Source organism: Schistocerca americana, chromosome 6 (assembly GCF_021461395.2).
Source record: "Schistocerca americana isolate TAMUIC-IGC-003095 chromosome 6, iqSchAmer2.1, whole genome shotgun sequence".
NCBI lineage: Eukaryota > Metazoa > Arthropoda > Insecta > Orthoptera > Acrididae > Schistocerca > Schistocerca americana.
In genome coordinates, this window is record NC_060124.1 from 183861343 (window position 1) to 183879006 (window position 17664).

The window sequence follows — 17664 nt, forward strand, 5'->3', positions numbered from 1 at the left end:
TCTCGTGCTCGCTAGGTAGCCGTGGGTGCAGCAGCGAAAAATGCGGGGGCTAGCTAAATAATTAAATGACCCAGTAGCGTGAACAGGGAGGATGGCTACAAGTTGGCGGCAGCCTGTCCATCTTGCCCCGCGTGTTCGTCAGTCAGCAGCGCTTCATCACACAGGTTCAAACAGTGCAACGGTGTAAACAAGCGGCCGTAAGAGAACTGCCGTGTGACATCAGCATCTCGGTGCAGGGAAACGCTACCCCTGGCTACAATCTGGTGATTTGCTACTGTCCACCAGTCACCTGCCGGAGTGACACAAGAAATAACCTACCGTACAGCCTCACAGTCATACCAATCTTGACTCTGATTGTCCAGTGGCATCCCAGAGGGTGACACCGGTATCCCTCTGACAACCGAATTAAGACAGTATGTAGGGGAAGAGCATCAGCAGAATTCAGTGTATCGACGTTCGATACCACACTTGTAAGTGGTTGCAGTTATCGACCGCGGTCCGTATTAGTATCGTTGGACCCACGAGTCGCGACCAGCGCCGCTAGCGCCGCTCGGCGGCTTGTATCAAGTTTCTAGCGAGCTCTCGTCCACTCTTGCTCGGGACGTCAAGTATCAAAGTAGCATAGCCTTCAGCTGATAGGAAGCAACCTCTAACAAGGCGCTTAGTAACGTATGGCCTAAGTGAGGCCTCAATAGCTGTTTGTTTATAATTATATGTATGCAGCCAAGAAGAATCCTGTACAACCATTTAAGTACAATATATATTATTTTTTTACCAACGACTTCTAATTATCTTAGTCGTTGCAGATCCAGACCATGCAGCCAGCACCATATCTACGTTACTGACAAACCTGCTGTGATTTATATGCTTCTATTTAGCACTGGCCACCAGTCAACACTGGCGACGACTCGTTCGTCGTCATCATGACATTCAGCAGTTAGGTGACCTGAAGAGGACCGCTGCAAAGACGGTCGAAACTTAGGTATTTCACTTGTTCTTAGCGTGTCATAGTAACGCGACATAGTACCCAGAGTGAATTTATAAAAATATTGCTATAGTTCGCTACTAAAATATTGCGATAGTTCGCTACTGTTTCGAGTGAAGAGTAAGACGCGTACAGCATAAGAGCTGAAATAAAATAGTTTAGCATTTCAGCTTCTAATGCACCAGCTACTTTACTTTCCAAACCGCAGTTAAAGCTGATTGATTTGAAACTCTGTTAGTAGACAGGTGTAACAGAAACAAGAAGTTGTCACGTAGTCAGTGTAGAAGAGGTTTCCCATCTGCACAGATGGGCCAGAAATGGCGGAATACCTGGAGGAGGAGACTGCGTGGGCGACGGAGCGAGGTGTATGGGCAGCAGCTGCGGCCGCGCGCGCAGCTGCGACGGCGTCAGCACGCGGGGCGCATGCGGGGGCGGCGACAGCTGCGCCGGCGGCGGGGGCGGCTGCTGCGGCTGCGGGGGCGGCCACGAGTGGTTCAGCCTCCCGGGAGGGTCCGAAGCCGCCAGCGGCCACAGACCGCCACCTGTGCAACAGCGACACCACGCACGGGCGGCTGGAGACTGCGTACAGTGTTTTCAGAGTTAAAGGTAAAAAAACTTCTGTAATCTTACTCAGTTGTATGTTGCCGTACACGCAGCCTGCGAGAGAAACTATTGCCGCATACACTGACGTGACAAAAGTCACGAGATACCTGCAGAAATACTGAGTACGCTGCCTCTATAGCAATTCATAATTGCGGAAGTGTTCCCGGTGCAGAATTCGGTGTACAAACTGATCCCTCCCTGATGTCCCCTATATGTTCAATGGGACTCAAATTGGGCGATCTGGGTGGTCAAATCAATCGCTCGAACTGTCCAGAATGTTCTTCGAACCAATCGCGAACAACTGTGGCCCGGTGACATGACATCGTCATTTGGGACATGATGTTGATGAATGGCTGCAAGTGGTCTCCAAGTAGCCGAACATAACCATTTCTAGTCAATGAGCGGTTCAGTTGGAGCAGAGGACCCAGTAAATTCCATTTAAACAGAACCCACACCATTATGCAGCCACCACCAGCTTGCCCTGTGTCTCGAAGACTTGGGCCCATGGTTTCGTGGGATCTGCGCCACGCTCGAACCCTAACATCAGCTCTTACCAACTGAAATCTGGACTCATCTGACCAGCCCATGATATTCCAGTCGTCCAGTGCCCAACCGATACGTTCACGAGCGTACGAGAGGCTCTGCAGGCTATGTCATGCTGTTGGCAAAGGCAACCACGTCGGTCATCTGTTGCCATAGCCTACTAACGCCACATTTCGCAGCAACGATACTTACAGCTACGTTGGTCGTACGTCCCACATTGATTTTTGCGGTTATTTCACGCAGTTTTGCTTGTCTGTTAGCACTGACAACTCTACGCAATCGCTATAGCTCTCGGTCATTAAGTGAAGGCTTTTCGCCACTGCGTTGGCAACAGTGAGAGGTAATACCTGAAATTTGGTATTCTCGTCACGCTCTTGACACTGTGGATCACGTAACATTCAATACCCTAGCGATTTTCGAAATGAAATGTCCCATGTGTGTAGCTCCAACTACGATTCTGCATTCAAAGTCTGTCAGTTCCCATCGTGCGGCCATAATCACGCTCGAAACCTTTTCATATGGACCACCTGAGTACAAATGACAACTCCGCCGATGCGCTTCCCACTCATATCTTATGTACAGCCATCTGTATGTGTTCATATCTCTGTCCTATGACTTTTGTCACCTCAGTGTATACAGTGAATCCAAACTTCACCGACAAAATTTGGAAAGTTTTTAAGTATTTGATACGAGGGTTATTCGGAAAGTAAGGAACGATCGGCCACGAAATGGAAAATACAGTGAAAATCTGATGAAGCTTTGCACAGATGCGTTGTGCACTGTGTCTAGTATGCACGTCGACTGCATCATGTCGCTCTTTTCAGTTCTGACCTCTCAGTGAGAACGTAAAGATGGCTAGAAATTAGCGTCTCCGGCCAAGTATGAGGGCCTGGCGAAAGATTTCGCATGGAGCTATGCAATCCACGTAACAGAGCTGTCATACGGTTAGTTCTACACGACAATTCTCGGCCGCACTCTGCAGGGGCAATGAAGATGCTCCTGCAGCGTTTCCGATGGGAAGTGTTTGATCACCCACAATACAGCCCGTAATTGGCTACCCCTGAGGTTCGTCTCTGCTCAAATGAACCGCTGGCTATGAAGACAATATTTTGACACAGACAACGAGCTGTAGTCCAGAGTAGAAAATTGTTGATAAGCACTGGCGCCTGTCATCTATAACGAGGGAATTGAAAAGTCGGCACAACGCTACGACAGATGTCTAAGTGTCAGCGGCTACTGTGTAGAGAAGTAGCTGGCAGATGTAGCTAACCGTTGCGAATAAAACAGTTTTGATTTTACTGTGGTTTCCATTTCATGACCTGTCGTTCCTTACTTTCCGAATAGCCCTCGTATAAAGGACCCGTGCCTTTTGTGACTCCCCACACAGTGGTACATTCGCTGACCGACAAGTGAATCATGCAGAACGCATGGTCAGAAGTCACTGTAACATCGTAAGCACACGTACACAGCAGCGGTAGGTGCGTAAATCATCCGAGTTGCAATTCTCTGAGAGAGGTAGAAGGGCAGTCAGAGTGCGTCAGTATTTAGTGCTTTTACCAGACCTCATAGGGTATATAAAGGGTGTGAACAGCGAAAGGTGTTGAATGATCACTGTGAAGGCCGCGAAGCCGCTATTGGCTAGGTGGTCGAATCGTGCAGCGTCCCCATGTATGGGCGATGCTGGACTGTCTGGCAACGTGAGGGCAGATATACCGGTCGTCGAGGTTCTGTTGGGCCACGTCTGACCACCACAGGGCAGAACTGCAGTACTGTGCAGCGAACACTCCTTAGCCCGGTCTGGGAAGGGCTGCAGCCGGGCTAGCGAGCTACCGGCATATGCGCAGGCTGCTGTCGACGCCGCGACAGGGACAGCTGCGACTGGAGTGCTGCCGTGACCGCGAAGGATCATACGCTGTCGGTGAACGGCGTCGCATTGAGTTCAGCGGCGGTTCGATGTTCTGCACTGCCGTGTGTGTCCACATCCGGCGAACGTGGAGGTGAGCTGGCGAGGGGCCCCTTTCTGAAGCTGATGACCAGTGGATTCCTACTGTCGCACACTTCCAAAGTTTGGGTCACTTTTGTAATCACTGAAATGACGTCACACGCACTCTCAACACATAAAGCTTCATTTCGTTGCCTCCGTCCTTCTCGTACTTCACTTTTTTGTTAGGCAGTGTAATTTGATTATCATTTACACGGTAACTTTCCTCAATTACCTCTCTGCAGAAATACCTTCAGAACAATGTAAAACTCTGTAGTTTTTCTGTCACTGAAACGTACTTAAAAAAAGAAAGCACTGAGTAATGCAGCAGTCATACGAAACACGTAGAATTTGACAACAGTGTGTTCATTCTCTGCCGTAAATGTAGGGCACAAGACGACAAATGGAGAACTGTTGCCTTGCAGCTATTGCTCAAAATTTCAACCAATGTTATCACGGCAGCGTGTATACTGTAGCATCGTACCATTGACTGTCTTAGAGACTTGGGAGTTGGGCGATCTACTTCCTTGGCGGCAATCCTGGTAGCCAAACCCATGTGAATATCGACTGGACTTAGCTAGGCCCTTCGCACACCGCCAGAAGAATAAGCCCATTGGTGTCACGTCTGGTGACGAAACTTCCCAAGAAGCAGGAGCACCACGACAAATGCGTTATTCTAGAAACGAAATGCAATTATTCTGTAACTCTGGTTCAAAACACGCAGATAAAATATCTCATAAATCCCAAAATTATGTCAGAGAAGTTAGTGCTGCAATTTGCACAAATATTGGTGCATATTACTCTACTAGTCAATACGTGTGAGATTATAGTTAAGCCCACTAATGAATGCTTTATTGAAGAAGGCGCTGATGCGAACACTTGGATGACTGAAGAAGGGATCATTATCATAATTACATGTTAGATAATAACAGAGTGGACGAAACTCTGATGTCAAGAGGTAAAGGAAAACTCTTTAATGTGTAATTTCTCCGAGTGTGGATCCACAGCCATTTTAACCATTGTGGGCTGTCAGTTTTTTTCCTTTAATACGACATGCGTATAAAATGACGTTACTGTCTAGGTTCGGCCTTACGCTATTATCAACTGTGTGATACCGGCGATGCGTGTGTCACACCTAAAAATGTTTGTTGCGCGTTATGGGGCGACAGACCCGTTCCCACATATACAGGGTGGTCTATTGATCGTGACCGGGCCAAATATCTCACGTAACAAGCGTCAAACGAAAAAACTACAAAGAACGAAACTTGTCTAGCTTGAAGGGTGTGGTGTGCGTACTGTTAAGACCTTCGGTACACACACCATCAAATTATTTGACTTGTCGCTCTAACGAAGTAGGCGAGCGTCAGCAATACGTCTCGTGGTCTTATCGTGGCGTGTTTATCTTCTGCCGTTAGGTCAGACGATAGAAATGCCACTTGCACGCTTAGAGTAGCAGATTGAAGGTGACCAACTTTAAACAGAACTTGATTAATTTTCACACACATTTATTAAAAGAATAAAAATCATAGATATTACGTAACTTGATTCTGGATGCTGTTTACAATTGGCAATCTGAAGTTCCTTTGGTTTTGGTACGTTAATCTTGTTCTCACATATCTCTGATACTTGACAAAGTGTCTATACATTTCTCGTCATGGCTGTATATAGGAATATGGTAATCCTATTAGGCACAGACTGAAACTTGACTACAGACTAAGGCAGACTGACTAATAGGAGGTCTGTACACTCGTTGTAATACCTCGCGCGTTCGGGTATCACTGCGCGAGTGTGATCCGCGAGGAGAAAAGGTTCTACGTTAGCAGCAATCTCATTGGCTGCGTGACATATTAATACGCGGATCGGCGGAAGCAGAATTTGGTCCGTCTCTAAGACAGCGCCATCTCGTAGTGCGGAGACGGACGATCGCTGCGCCTGCGCTGTTGTGCTTAGCGGGGCGCGCTCTATTGGGAAAGTTGTGTACGCGCTGACTACGAGGAACTATGTACACAACAAAGGGGGAAACCAGATGGCGCTATGGTTGGCCCGCTAGATGGCGTTGCCATAGGTCAAACGGATATCAACTGCGTTTTTTTAAAATAGGAACCCCCATTTTTTATTACATATTCGTGTAGTACGTAAAGAAATGTTTTCGTTGGACCACTTCTTTCGCTTTGTGATAGATGGCGCTGTAATAGTCACAAACATATGGCTCACAATTTTAGACGAACAGTTGGTCGCAGGTAGGTTTTTTAAATTAAAATACAGAACGTAGGTACGTTTGAATATTTTATTTCGGTTGCTCCAATGTGATACATGCACCTTTGTGAACTTATCATTTCTGAGAACGCATGCTGTCATAGCGTGATTACCTGTAAATGCCACATTAATGCAATAAATGCTCAAAATGATGTCCGTCAACCTCAATGCATTTGGCAATACGTGTAACGACATTCCTCTCAACAGCGAGTAGTTCGCCTTCCGTAATGTTCGCAACATGCATTGACAAAGCGCTGACGCATGTTGTGCCGGCCGGCGTGGCCGTGCGGTTCTAGGCGCTTCAGGTTCGAATCCTGCCTCGGGCATGGATGTGTGTGATGTCCTTAGGTTAGTAAGGTTTAAGTAGTTCTAAGTTCTAGGGGATTGATGACCTCAGAAGTTAAGTCCCATAGTGCTCAGAGCCATTTGAACCAACGCATGTTGTCAGGCGTTGTCGGTGGATCACGATAGCAAATATCCTTCAACTTTCCCCACAGAAAGAAATCTGGGGATGACAGATCCGGTGAACGTGCAGGCCATGGTATGGTGCTGCGACGACCAATCCACCTGTCATTAAATATGCTATTCAATACCGCTTCAACAGCACGCGAGCTATGTGCCGGACATCCATCATGTTGGAAATACATCGCCATTGTGTCATGCAGTGAAACATCTTGTAGTAACATCGGTAGAACATTACGTAGGAAATCAGCATACATTGTACCATTTAGATTGCCATCGATAAAATGGGGGCCAATTATCCTTCCTCCCATAATGCCGCACCATACTTTAACCCGCCAAGGTCGCTGATGTTCTACTTGTCGCAGCCATAGTGGATTTTCCGTTGCCCAATAGTGCATATTATGCCGGTTTACGCTACCGCTGTTGGTGAATGTCGCTTCGTCGCTAAATAGAACGCGTGAAAAAAATCTGTCATCGTCCGGTAATTTCTCTTGTGCCCAGTGGCAGAACTGTATACGACGTTCAAAGTCGTCGCCATGCAATTCCTGGTACATAGAAATATGGTACGGGTGCAATCGATGTTGATGTAGCATTCTCAACACCGACGTTTTTGAGATTCCCGATTCTCGCGCAATTTGTCTGCTACTGATGTGCGGATTAGCCGCGACAGCAGCTAAAACACCTACTTGGGCTTCATCATTTGTTGCAGGTCGTGGTTGACGTTTCACATGTGGCTGAACACTTCCTGTCTCCTTAAATAACGTAACTATCCGGCGAACGGTCTGGACACTTGGATGATGTCGTCCAGGATACCGAGCAGCATACATAGCACACGCCCGTTGGGCATTTTGATCACAACAGCCATACATCAACACGATATCGACCTTTTCCGCAATTGGTAAACGGTCCATTTTAACACGGGTAATGTATCACGAAGCAAATACCGTTCGCACTGGCGGAATGTTACGTGATACCATGTACTTATACGTTTGTGACTATTACAGCGCCATCTATCACAAAGAGAAAAAAATGGTCCAACTAAAACATTCATATTTCTTTACAAACTACACGAATATGTAATAAAAATGGGAGTTCCTATTTAAAAAAAAACACAGTTGATATCCGTTTGACCTATGGCAGCGCCATCTACCGGGCTAACCATAGCGCCGTCTGGTTTCCCCCTTCAAGCTAGGCTAGTTTCGTTCTTTGTAGTTTTTTCGTTTGATGCTTATTTCGTGAGATATTTGGCCCGGTCACTATCAATGGACCGCCCTGTATACATCTTGAGTGTTACAGATACACTCTTGCAAAAAATGTTCAAATGTGTGTGAATTCCTAAGGGACCAAACTGCTGAAGTCATCGGTCCGTAGGCTTACGCACTACTTAAGCTAACTTATGATAAGAATAAAACACACACCCATGCCCGAGGAAGGACTCGAACCTCCGGCGGGAGGGTCCGCGCAACACTCTTGCACAAACCCCGTCAACGTACAGGAACAACTTTAATGTAGGCAAAAGCTTTACTAACAGCTAGCTTACTGGACAGTAAAGGTGCGGGATATGTGTGTGGAGAAACGGTCCGTCCGTACATAATACGCAAGACACATTTTTAAATGCGACACACATATCACCGATATCACACATTTGATAATGGCCTAACGCCAAAACTGGCCACTGGTTTAATTTGTATGCATGGTGCATTAAAGTAATAAAACTGACAGCCTACAGTGGTTAAAATGGTTCCCTAACGTATGACAAATAATGATAATGGTAAACAAAAATTCTCTGAAAGAGACTACTGTGACCGTCAAAATATTGTTACCTAGCTGACTGCCTTCAGTAAAAATTTCGGATGTCGTTTCTCTGGTCGTCAACCGGACGCCTATTTTTAAACCTTCCTCTGTCCGGTCCCACCTAGTGACGATATTTCCACCCACACATGTTACAGTACACAATTACTTCTGGTTATTTTAGTGCATATTCGGTTAGGCAATCGCTCCTTGAGAGATTTCTTCCCTTTCATGTTTTTCTTCTCCATTTCTAACGATATCTCGTCACTTTATTTTAAGATCTCGGACAACGCACGCTTTTATTTTCATAATTGATGTTTCTGAAATCGGGCAGAAATCTCGAGGAGAAGCACAACTCATTAAAAACTGCGATTAAATTTAATTTAATGAGACAAATTCTTGACCAAATACTGTGAAAAGTGACAAACAATTTGATAATGACGTACGTATATTAGGTTTATTGATTTAGTAAGAAGTTACCCGGGGAAAAATGTTATGATAACGGGAAAGAGACTACAAAAAGACACGAAACAGGAGAAAAGACCTGTATATTGGTGAGAGGAAAAGTGAGGAAAACGTCGATTCCGTCATCGCCGAGAAACGAGACCTGGATGCTTCGACTACACTCGAAGGGAACCTGCGCCATTGACAGCGGACATACCTTGTACGTGTGGTTCTCTTCAAGACAACTTGGTTTTGCATTTTACGTGCATTACGGGGAAACTTATTTGGTTGGTGAATGGCTGCAGTGTCATAACACAGACACACACACATACTCACACACACACACACACACACACACACACACACACAAACACACACACACGCACGCACTCACATTATGAAATGGTCAGATCTCTACTGAGATGTAGCAGTTGGAATACTGTTAGTTTTACGACTCGATCGCAACGTATTTTTTATTAAGAGATAACCAGTTTCAGATGCGTCATCAGATAAGCAGGTCACACTGACGTGCTGTTCGTAACCAGGCGTTTTATATCAGCTGATGGCGGATAAGTCATCGAAAAGGTCAACATTTTAGTTTTTGCGATCGGGATGGAAATGTGTGTGTCTGTGTGTGTCAGTAAAAGCTTTCATTTCGAAATATCTAAGCTGTATTTTTCCTCACCGACAGCGAATCGGTATCTCCGTCCTAAAGTCTACACTCTCCCAGTTATTCACGTCCCTACCTCTTTACCTTTGTTTTTTCTTCTATCTCAAATGCTTTTCCGTATCTCTTCCTCTGAATATACACTATTGTTTACCGCTCCTATCGTGACCGTTAGCTTATTCTCCAATTTGTTTCTATCGCTACAGCTGACACGCGTAATTTTCATGATTTATTATTCCCATTTGACAAGAACACTAGATACGTGAAACAGACTAATCATTACCATTCGTATTATTGTTATTGTTTCTGAACTAATTTTCGTCCGGTCTCCAATAACTGTAAGAGAATCTCTATGGCTTCCTGTTTAGTTCTAAGAAAGATCCTGAAGGAACTAAAATTAACAGATAAAATAAATGCCTAAAATTATTAATTTAGGAATAAAATAAGTCATTTATCTGTCAACATGTACTGCCGTTGGCCACGAACGGACAACGGAATGGAACTCAACTAATGTTACCTGGAATTAACGAGCATTTCTTTTTCCGTAACCGCAACGTTCTGTTTAGTCACTTCAAGGAGAACGACACTCAGTCGACAGAAATGATATTTTACGATGTAGCGGTCATTGCACTGCGGTTTATTGAACCCGGTGCCTGCGTTCACCGCCCTGTGGTCAATACCGTTCTGAGGACGCGCGGGCTGCTAGCGAAGGACAAGCTTCCAGCACAGCTCACTAGTACGGACGGGCATCCATCGCCGCACATTTAGCTTTTAGGGAATACAGAAAAAAGTGTCACCATCCGTACAATTCACCATGTCTTTTAGGCCATGACACAGTCGCTGCTCACTAACTGTAGATTTGTGCTCGGCTGCCGGCCGAAGTGGCCGAGCGGTTCTAGGCGCTACAGTCTGGAACCGCGCGACCGTTACGGTCGCAAGTTCGAATCGTGCCTCGGGCATGGATGTGTGCGATGTCCTTAGTTTAGTTAGGTTTAAGTAGTTCTAAGTTCTAGGGGACTGATGACCTCAGAAGTTAAGTCCCATAGTGCTCAGAGCCATTTGAATTTGTGCTCGGCTTGGGTGGACTTGTGATCTATGCGTCTCTTATGCAACACTTGTGGGTTGTCTCTTTTCATGAGAAGGGACGAATACGATGCCGATGGCGCATTTGCATAAATCGACCATTTTATTTCAGACCAGTGTCATTTACAATACTGGGATGGCAGTGCAGAAGAAACATGTAGCAGTATGTAAGAGGATATCGATTAGCATGAACAGAAACGGCAATACATCGTAATCTATTGAGCTATTAAAAAAAAGCTAGTGTGACATGAGGTGCACAGTAGTTGTGCTATGTATTCATTCTATTAGATGTAAGTGGGGAAATATATAAATTCTTCTGAGCAGTAATAATACTGTCAGCTCTTTATAATGAAAATTCCTTCAGTCATGTTGTATAAGGCTAATAAAATTGTAATTTTTTGTATAGAAAATGAATAGTTAAATATTGTAAAAATAGTATCATTATCTAAATAAATTACCCGGTTTTGAAACATCAGGTGGTGTGTATGATGGCGTATTTTTGTATTGACAATATGGCGTACTTTTTGAATTGTTGAAATTGAGTCGACTGTGTGGTAATAATGGTGAGAGCTGTTTTATTTTTATTTTTATATACATGGAGTGAGAAAAGTTTAAAATACTTTCATATGAACAGTCAACAGTACTGAAGTCTTTTAAGTTACCATTGTAATACGACTGCAGCCGCGTGGGATAGCCGCGCGGTCTGGGCGCCTTGCCACGTTTCGCACGGTCGGAGCTTCGAGTCCTCCCTCGGGCATGGGTGTGCCTGTTGCTCTTAGCGTAAGTTAGTTTAAGTTAGACTAAGTAGCGTGTAAGCCTAGTGATCGATGACCTCAGCTGTTTGATCCCTTAGGAACTTAACACTTAAAAGCAACTGCAGAGCTATGGTTTGAGGGTTTAAAAATAGGCGTCCGGTTGACGACCAGAGAAACGACATCTGAAACCTTTAGTGAAGGCAATCAGCTAGGTAAAATGATTCTTACAGTCATAGTACCTAATTAACACATTCCTGTTGTAGGTTTTACTCCTTGCCGCTGTGTATTCAAAGCCAACCTCACGCCTAACGCCTCAGCATGGCCGCAGTCGTAATCGCCATCCCTGAAAGTTGTGCCACATCTCGTATAACTGTTCGTAATTAGATTACATGTACCATTTACTTTTGCTGCGGGCGCACTGCGTATGTAAAAACTTAACAACCAGCAGCCTATACGAGCCCTTCTGAGTTCCACCAGGCTTCGTTTAGAAGATGAGAAAAACTCGCATACAGGTAGCGTAGAGGATGTTACGATGGCACGAATAATTTGAGCGAAACATCCCTAATCATCCATTTGTACAGAAACCAGATGGCAATTATAAGAGTCGAGGGACGTCAAAGGGAAGCAGTGGTTGGGAAGGGAGTGAGACAGGGCTGTAGCCTATCCACGATTTTATTCAATCTGTATATTGAGTAAGCAGTAAAGAAAACAAAAGGAAAATTCGGAGTAGGTATTAAGATCCATGGAGAATAAATAAAAATTTTGAGGTTCGCCGATGACATTGTAATTCTGTCAGAGACAGCAAAGGACTTGGAAGAGCAGTTGAACGGAACGGACAGTGTCTTGAAAGGACGTAGAAGATGAACATCAACAAAAGCAAAACGAGGATAATGGAATGTAGTCGAATTAAGTCGGGTGATGCTGAGGGAATTAGATTAGGAAACGCGACAAATGTTCAAATGTGTGTGAAATCTTATGGGACTCAACTGCTAAGGTCATCAGTCCCTAAGCTTACATACTACTTAACCTAAATTATCCTAAGGACAAACACACACACCCATGCCCGAGGGAGGACTCGAACCTCCGCCGGGATCAGCCGCACAGTCCATGACTGCAGCGCCTTAGACCGCTCGGCTAATCACGCGTGCCAGGAAATGAGACACTTAGAGTAGTAAAGGAGTTAAGGTATTTGGGGAACAAAATAACTGATGATGGTCGAAGTAGAGAGGATATAAAATGTAGACTGGTAATGGCAAGGAAAGCGTTTCTGAAGAAGAGAAATTTGTTAACATCGAGTATAAATTTAAGTCTCATGAAGTCGTTTCTGAAAGTATTTGTATGGAGTGTAGCCATATATGGAAGTGAAACATGGACGACAAATAGTTTGGACAAGAAGAGAATAGAAGCATTCGAAATGTGGTGCTACAGAAGAATGCTGAAGATTAGATGGGTAGAACACATAACTAATGAGGAGGTATTGAATGGAATTGGGGAGAAGAAAAATTTGTGGCACAACTTGACTAGAAGAAGGAATCGGTTGGTAGGACATGTTCTCAGACATCAAGGGATCACCAGTTTAGTATTGGAGGGCAGCGTGGAGGGTAAAAATCGTAGAGGGAGACCAAGAGATGAATACACTAAGCAGATTCAGAAGGATGTAGGTTGCAGTAGGTACTGTGAGATGAAGAAGCTTGCACAGGATAGAATAGCATGGAGAGCTGCAACAAACCAGTCTCACGACTGAAGACCACAACAACAAAAACATCCCTAACGCAGCTTTAACAGCCGTCCAAACGGAATCATTCTGCAAATCAAGTCGACAGCTGGCTTGACACTATCGTACAACAACAAGAAGCAATTTCTGTCTTGTTAGATGCCAACAACAGGTTGCTAAGTACGATCGCCAACAGTAAGATTGAGTCCGTTACAAGCTTCTACTTGTCTCTTGACACGAAACGACAACTAGGCTGCCGTCTTCTGAGTTAACGTCAGCTTCTAAAATGGCAACGACTTAACGAACACTGGATTTCCTACGGTTCGGTGAAGTCATTGCTTCCACACGCATCGCTTCGCAACTCCACAGCTGTCCATTAGTGTTTCCACCCGTAGCTTCAAGAACGTTTACAGCTCGGGCAGTACCGTGCACGTACACACAAACCCGTTCGTCCGCCTTCGTAACCGAGGGGTCAGCGCGGATGGCTGCCATGCGGAGGACTCGGACTCGGTTCCCGGCACTGGCAGGGGTTTTTTCTCGGTGGGGGAACAGCACGGGCTACACTCAGCCACGTGGTGCCAGGTGAGGAGCTACTTAACAAGAGGCGGCTCCGTGCTCTGGAAAGCCGGCTGACCACGTACCCCTCCACACGGCGTCCGCGTGACAGCACAGGGTGACAGGGTGGCCGGTCGACATCCCTTGGACATTCGGCACCTGGACGAGGAACTCTCCGATAAACGCTCCTACTTTAGACAAATCTCAGTCTATCCACACATCTTGTTTCCGTATTTGTAGTGTCTTGTCACGGTTCGCGCGGATCCTTCTGTCGGAGGCTCTAGTCCTCCTTGGGGCTTGGGTGTGTGTGTGCTGCCCTTAGCGTAAGTTCGTTTAAGTTACATTAAGTAGTGTGTAAGCCTAGGGACCGATGACCTCAGCAGCTTGGTCCCATAGTACATTACCACAAATTTCCAAAAATATTTGTAGTACTAAATGGGAACATATGAGACATTTCAAGGACTAAAAGGTTCGAATTTAAAACTGCTTTGCCTGGCGACTCCTGCACGTATGAATCAAACATTACCCTTCCACACTGTCCTGTTGGAAAATAGTTTCTCCTCAATTTTGTGACCACACTTACCACGCTCCTGTTTGTAAATTAACCGAAAAAATATTATATTAGATGGGAAAGCAAAAGAATATAATCTTAAACAGCCTTTTGGTTGAAATGCACTGCTGTTAACTGTGGTATGAAGCATACCTGCATGTTTGACGTCAGGGGGTGTGTTGCTGATCCTCAGGTACAGCGGCCGCAGCTGACCTGTCAGAACAGAGATGTACAGAGGTCATCAGACAGTCGAAGTATCGCTCACAAAGAATGGCGGCGTCATCACGATTCTTTTACAGTATTTGATGACGTCTCCATTTCTTCCTATCCCCGCCGTAATAACAAATAAATTGCAGTTGTAACCTGTACATGCTACGTCTTACCATCCAATCCATCAGATGTACTGCTTCCCCTAATGACTGATTATTATCTATGTATGCTTGCCTGAGAAATACTGTTCTACAGATCTGTCCCTGCTGCTGATAATGGTTTTCCATAGATGGCTTTCCTCGCCTTCTGATAATTCCTCACTTGTTTGTCATTTTGACTTCTCTCTGTAGTTCACCGTTTCATACACTTTTAGGTATTTCCATCTTTTATTTTCTCACTGTACAGTTCTACTTTCGTTCAGTAGCGAGGCCCAAATGTAAACATTTACAAGCTCTTTACTTAGAATTTTTCCGGACTAGGGTACGTAGTCCGTACAAGGTTTTGAAGTAAAGCCATTGTTCCTATATTTAGTTGGAATAATTATCTGTAACAATTATAAGACCTACACAATCAGATGGTTTTTGGCAACAATAGTCATTAATTAACACGTGACCCAATTATAGGTGCCTTTTCACGCAACTGAGTGGGCTACACACGCGTAATATGGTACTCCAGAATTCATCGACAGAAGCGAGCTATTGGTTTTAAATCATTTGGCCTCATTGCTTGAACACGTGTTTAACAAGGGTGTTTTACTATTTCACCAGTGCACTCTGCACTGCATTCTGCGAATAAATTTCACGGGCTAGTTAATATGTGCCTATTTATGAAGTTTCTTCCACAAGATCAAACACTATTTACTAAAATTAAGCCTCTTATTCAAGGCGAAAAATTTGTTCTTTTTATAGTGAGGCCTTTCCGAAACTCTTCTCTGTAAACACTTTCAGCTTTACAGTCACAAAATTGTGCTCCACTATATATTAAATTCAGTGGGCGGGCATTTGCTTGTGGTTACTAATGGGAAATAGGCACATACAACTATGTGTCCCACTATGTGTTTGAGCACCTCATTTCCCGTCAAGAAAGTGACCAGCGTTGATATGTAACTCGTTCTCCTCATCTGAATCTTTAGGCTTAAGGAGAAAGTTGTCTGCACTGTGTAGAAATCACCACGAACATGCATTTATCATAATTAATAGCGTCTTTTCTCCAGTTTTAAATTTTTTTATCCATTGTTGTCAGTGGTTTTTCCGTGACTATATTATTTCGTAAAATAAAAAACTAATCACCTTCAGTCACAAATCGTAATTTATATTTCAGTGCACGATGCATTTAGAGCATTGGGGCTCATCTTCAGATATATATATATATATATATATATATATATATATATATATATATATATATATGCAGGTACTCTTAAATGATAGAAAAAGTATAACGTTATTATTTACGTATAGATATCATTTGCAGAATATTAGTTTGTGTACGTATCAGATGCGACCCTTTGTTATGGTTGTAAGTATTAAATACTTATTTCTGTAGGAAAAATAAACTTTCAAAATTCCGGAAAAACTGTAACTGTTAAGCTATATTCATTTAACATGTCTTCAGAAAGTTTTCCTTTGTGTAGCAGTATTTCTAACTGTTCTGGCATATAAGGTTTACTACGGTTATTTACTGTGTGGAGTACATTTAGGCTGTTGCGAATATCACTTGGTCTTTTTTTTAAGGTGCATATGGTTAGCTATCTATGATTTGATTTGTGTGCCATTTCAATCCTACCACGCACACACTTCCACACCAGAGACAAACACAACTGGTTGCTCTGTATTTATTCATTCGGTCATGTTTCAGTTAATCGTTAAGGGATGCGGAACTATGTTACTCTACCAAGAAGCGTCGGAAACATCAGTTAATATGATGCAAAGTATATGGAGTAACTTTAAAGACAGAAAAAAGTATTTTGCATATAGAGAAATTAGGTATTGTATGTCAATAGAGCGTTTTACGTTGAGATGAGAGTGTTTCCGCGCGGCAGTAGCGTACACCAAACAGTGATGCAGAAAGCAGAGCAGACCCGCCACGTACCGTGTTGGTAGGAAGTGTTGTCGCTGCCCCACGGTGGAGAACCTCTGGGCCGCTGATCATCCTGAAACAGAGGTTGTTAAAAGTCATTTTTTATACAGCGTATTTCCGTTTCAATGATAGCAGGCGCTAACAGATGTGACTATTACCGAACTACCAGCGAAATAAGTCATGCTTGCAAAATACTGTCACTAATTATTTACAGAAGAATGGAAAAAACTGGTAGGAGCAGAGATGGTGATGATGAGTTTGGGTTCCGAAGAAAAGTAGGAACCAACCCTACGACTTATCTTTGATGAAAGGCTAGAGGATGTCAGACCTACGTTTATAGTATTTGCAGACTTACAGAAGGCTTTTGACAATGTTGACTGGAGTGGAAGTCTTTGAAATTCTGAAGGTAGCAGGGTTAAAACACTAAAACAAGGGGACGGAAAGATTATTTACAGATGTACAGAAACCAGTCGAAGGGCATGACGGTGAAGTGGTAGTTGAGAATGGAGTGAGATACGGTTGTAGCAGAGTTTTAGTTGCCACTTCATCAAACTGGGGTGAAATTACATTAGGTGTTCCACAGGTTTCAATCATGCGTCCTCTTCTGTTCTTGATATATGTGAACGTCCTTCCTTCCTATCTGAAACAGGAAGCTGAACTGACACTGTTTGCTGATGATACAAGCATCATTATTAATCCAGTAAAAGAAACTCCAATTGAAAATGATACAAATAAGGATTTTGGAAAAGTCATTAATTGGTTTTCTGCAAATGGGCTTGCTCTAAACTTTGAAAAAACACAGTACATCCAATTTTCTGCTGCAAAAAGTACAGTTTCTTCAATAAATGTAACACAACAACAGAATTAAGTTGACAGGGTAGAGCATCCTAGGTTTTTGGGTGTACATATAGATGAGAATCTTAATTGGAAAATTCATATTACGGATCTTCTAAAGCGACTAGGTTCAGCAACTTTTGCAATCAGAA

At 43.9% G+C, this 17664-nt stretch overlaps 1 long non-coding RNA gene across 1 annotated transcript in view; it reads right to left on the reverse strand.

Annotated features, from left to right (window-relative positions):
- Positions 1 to 1400: 1400 nt before the first annotated feature.
- The window catches only part of LOC124619809, a 43640-nt gene continuing 27376 nt past the window's right edge, over positions 1401 to 17664 (reverse strand). Inside the window, exons 2-4 of the long non-coding RNA XR_006980136.1 lie at positions 16691 to 16751; positions 14543 to 14602; positions 1401 to 1527 (exon numbers count right to left, since the gene is read on the reverse strand). This is a non-coding gene — a long non-coding RNA (uncharacterized LOC124619809). The remainder of the gene's footprint in view (positions 1528 to 14542; positions 14603 to 16690; positions 16752 to 17664) is intronic.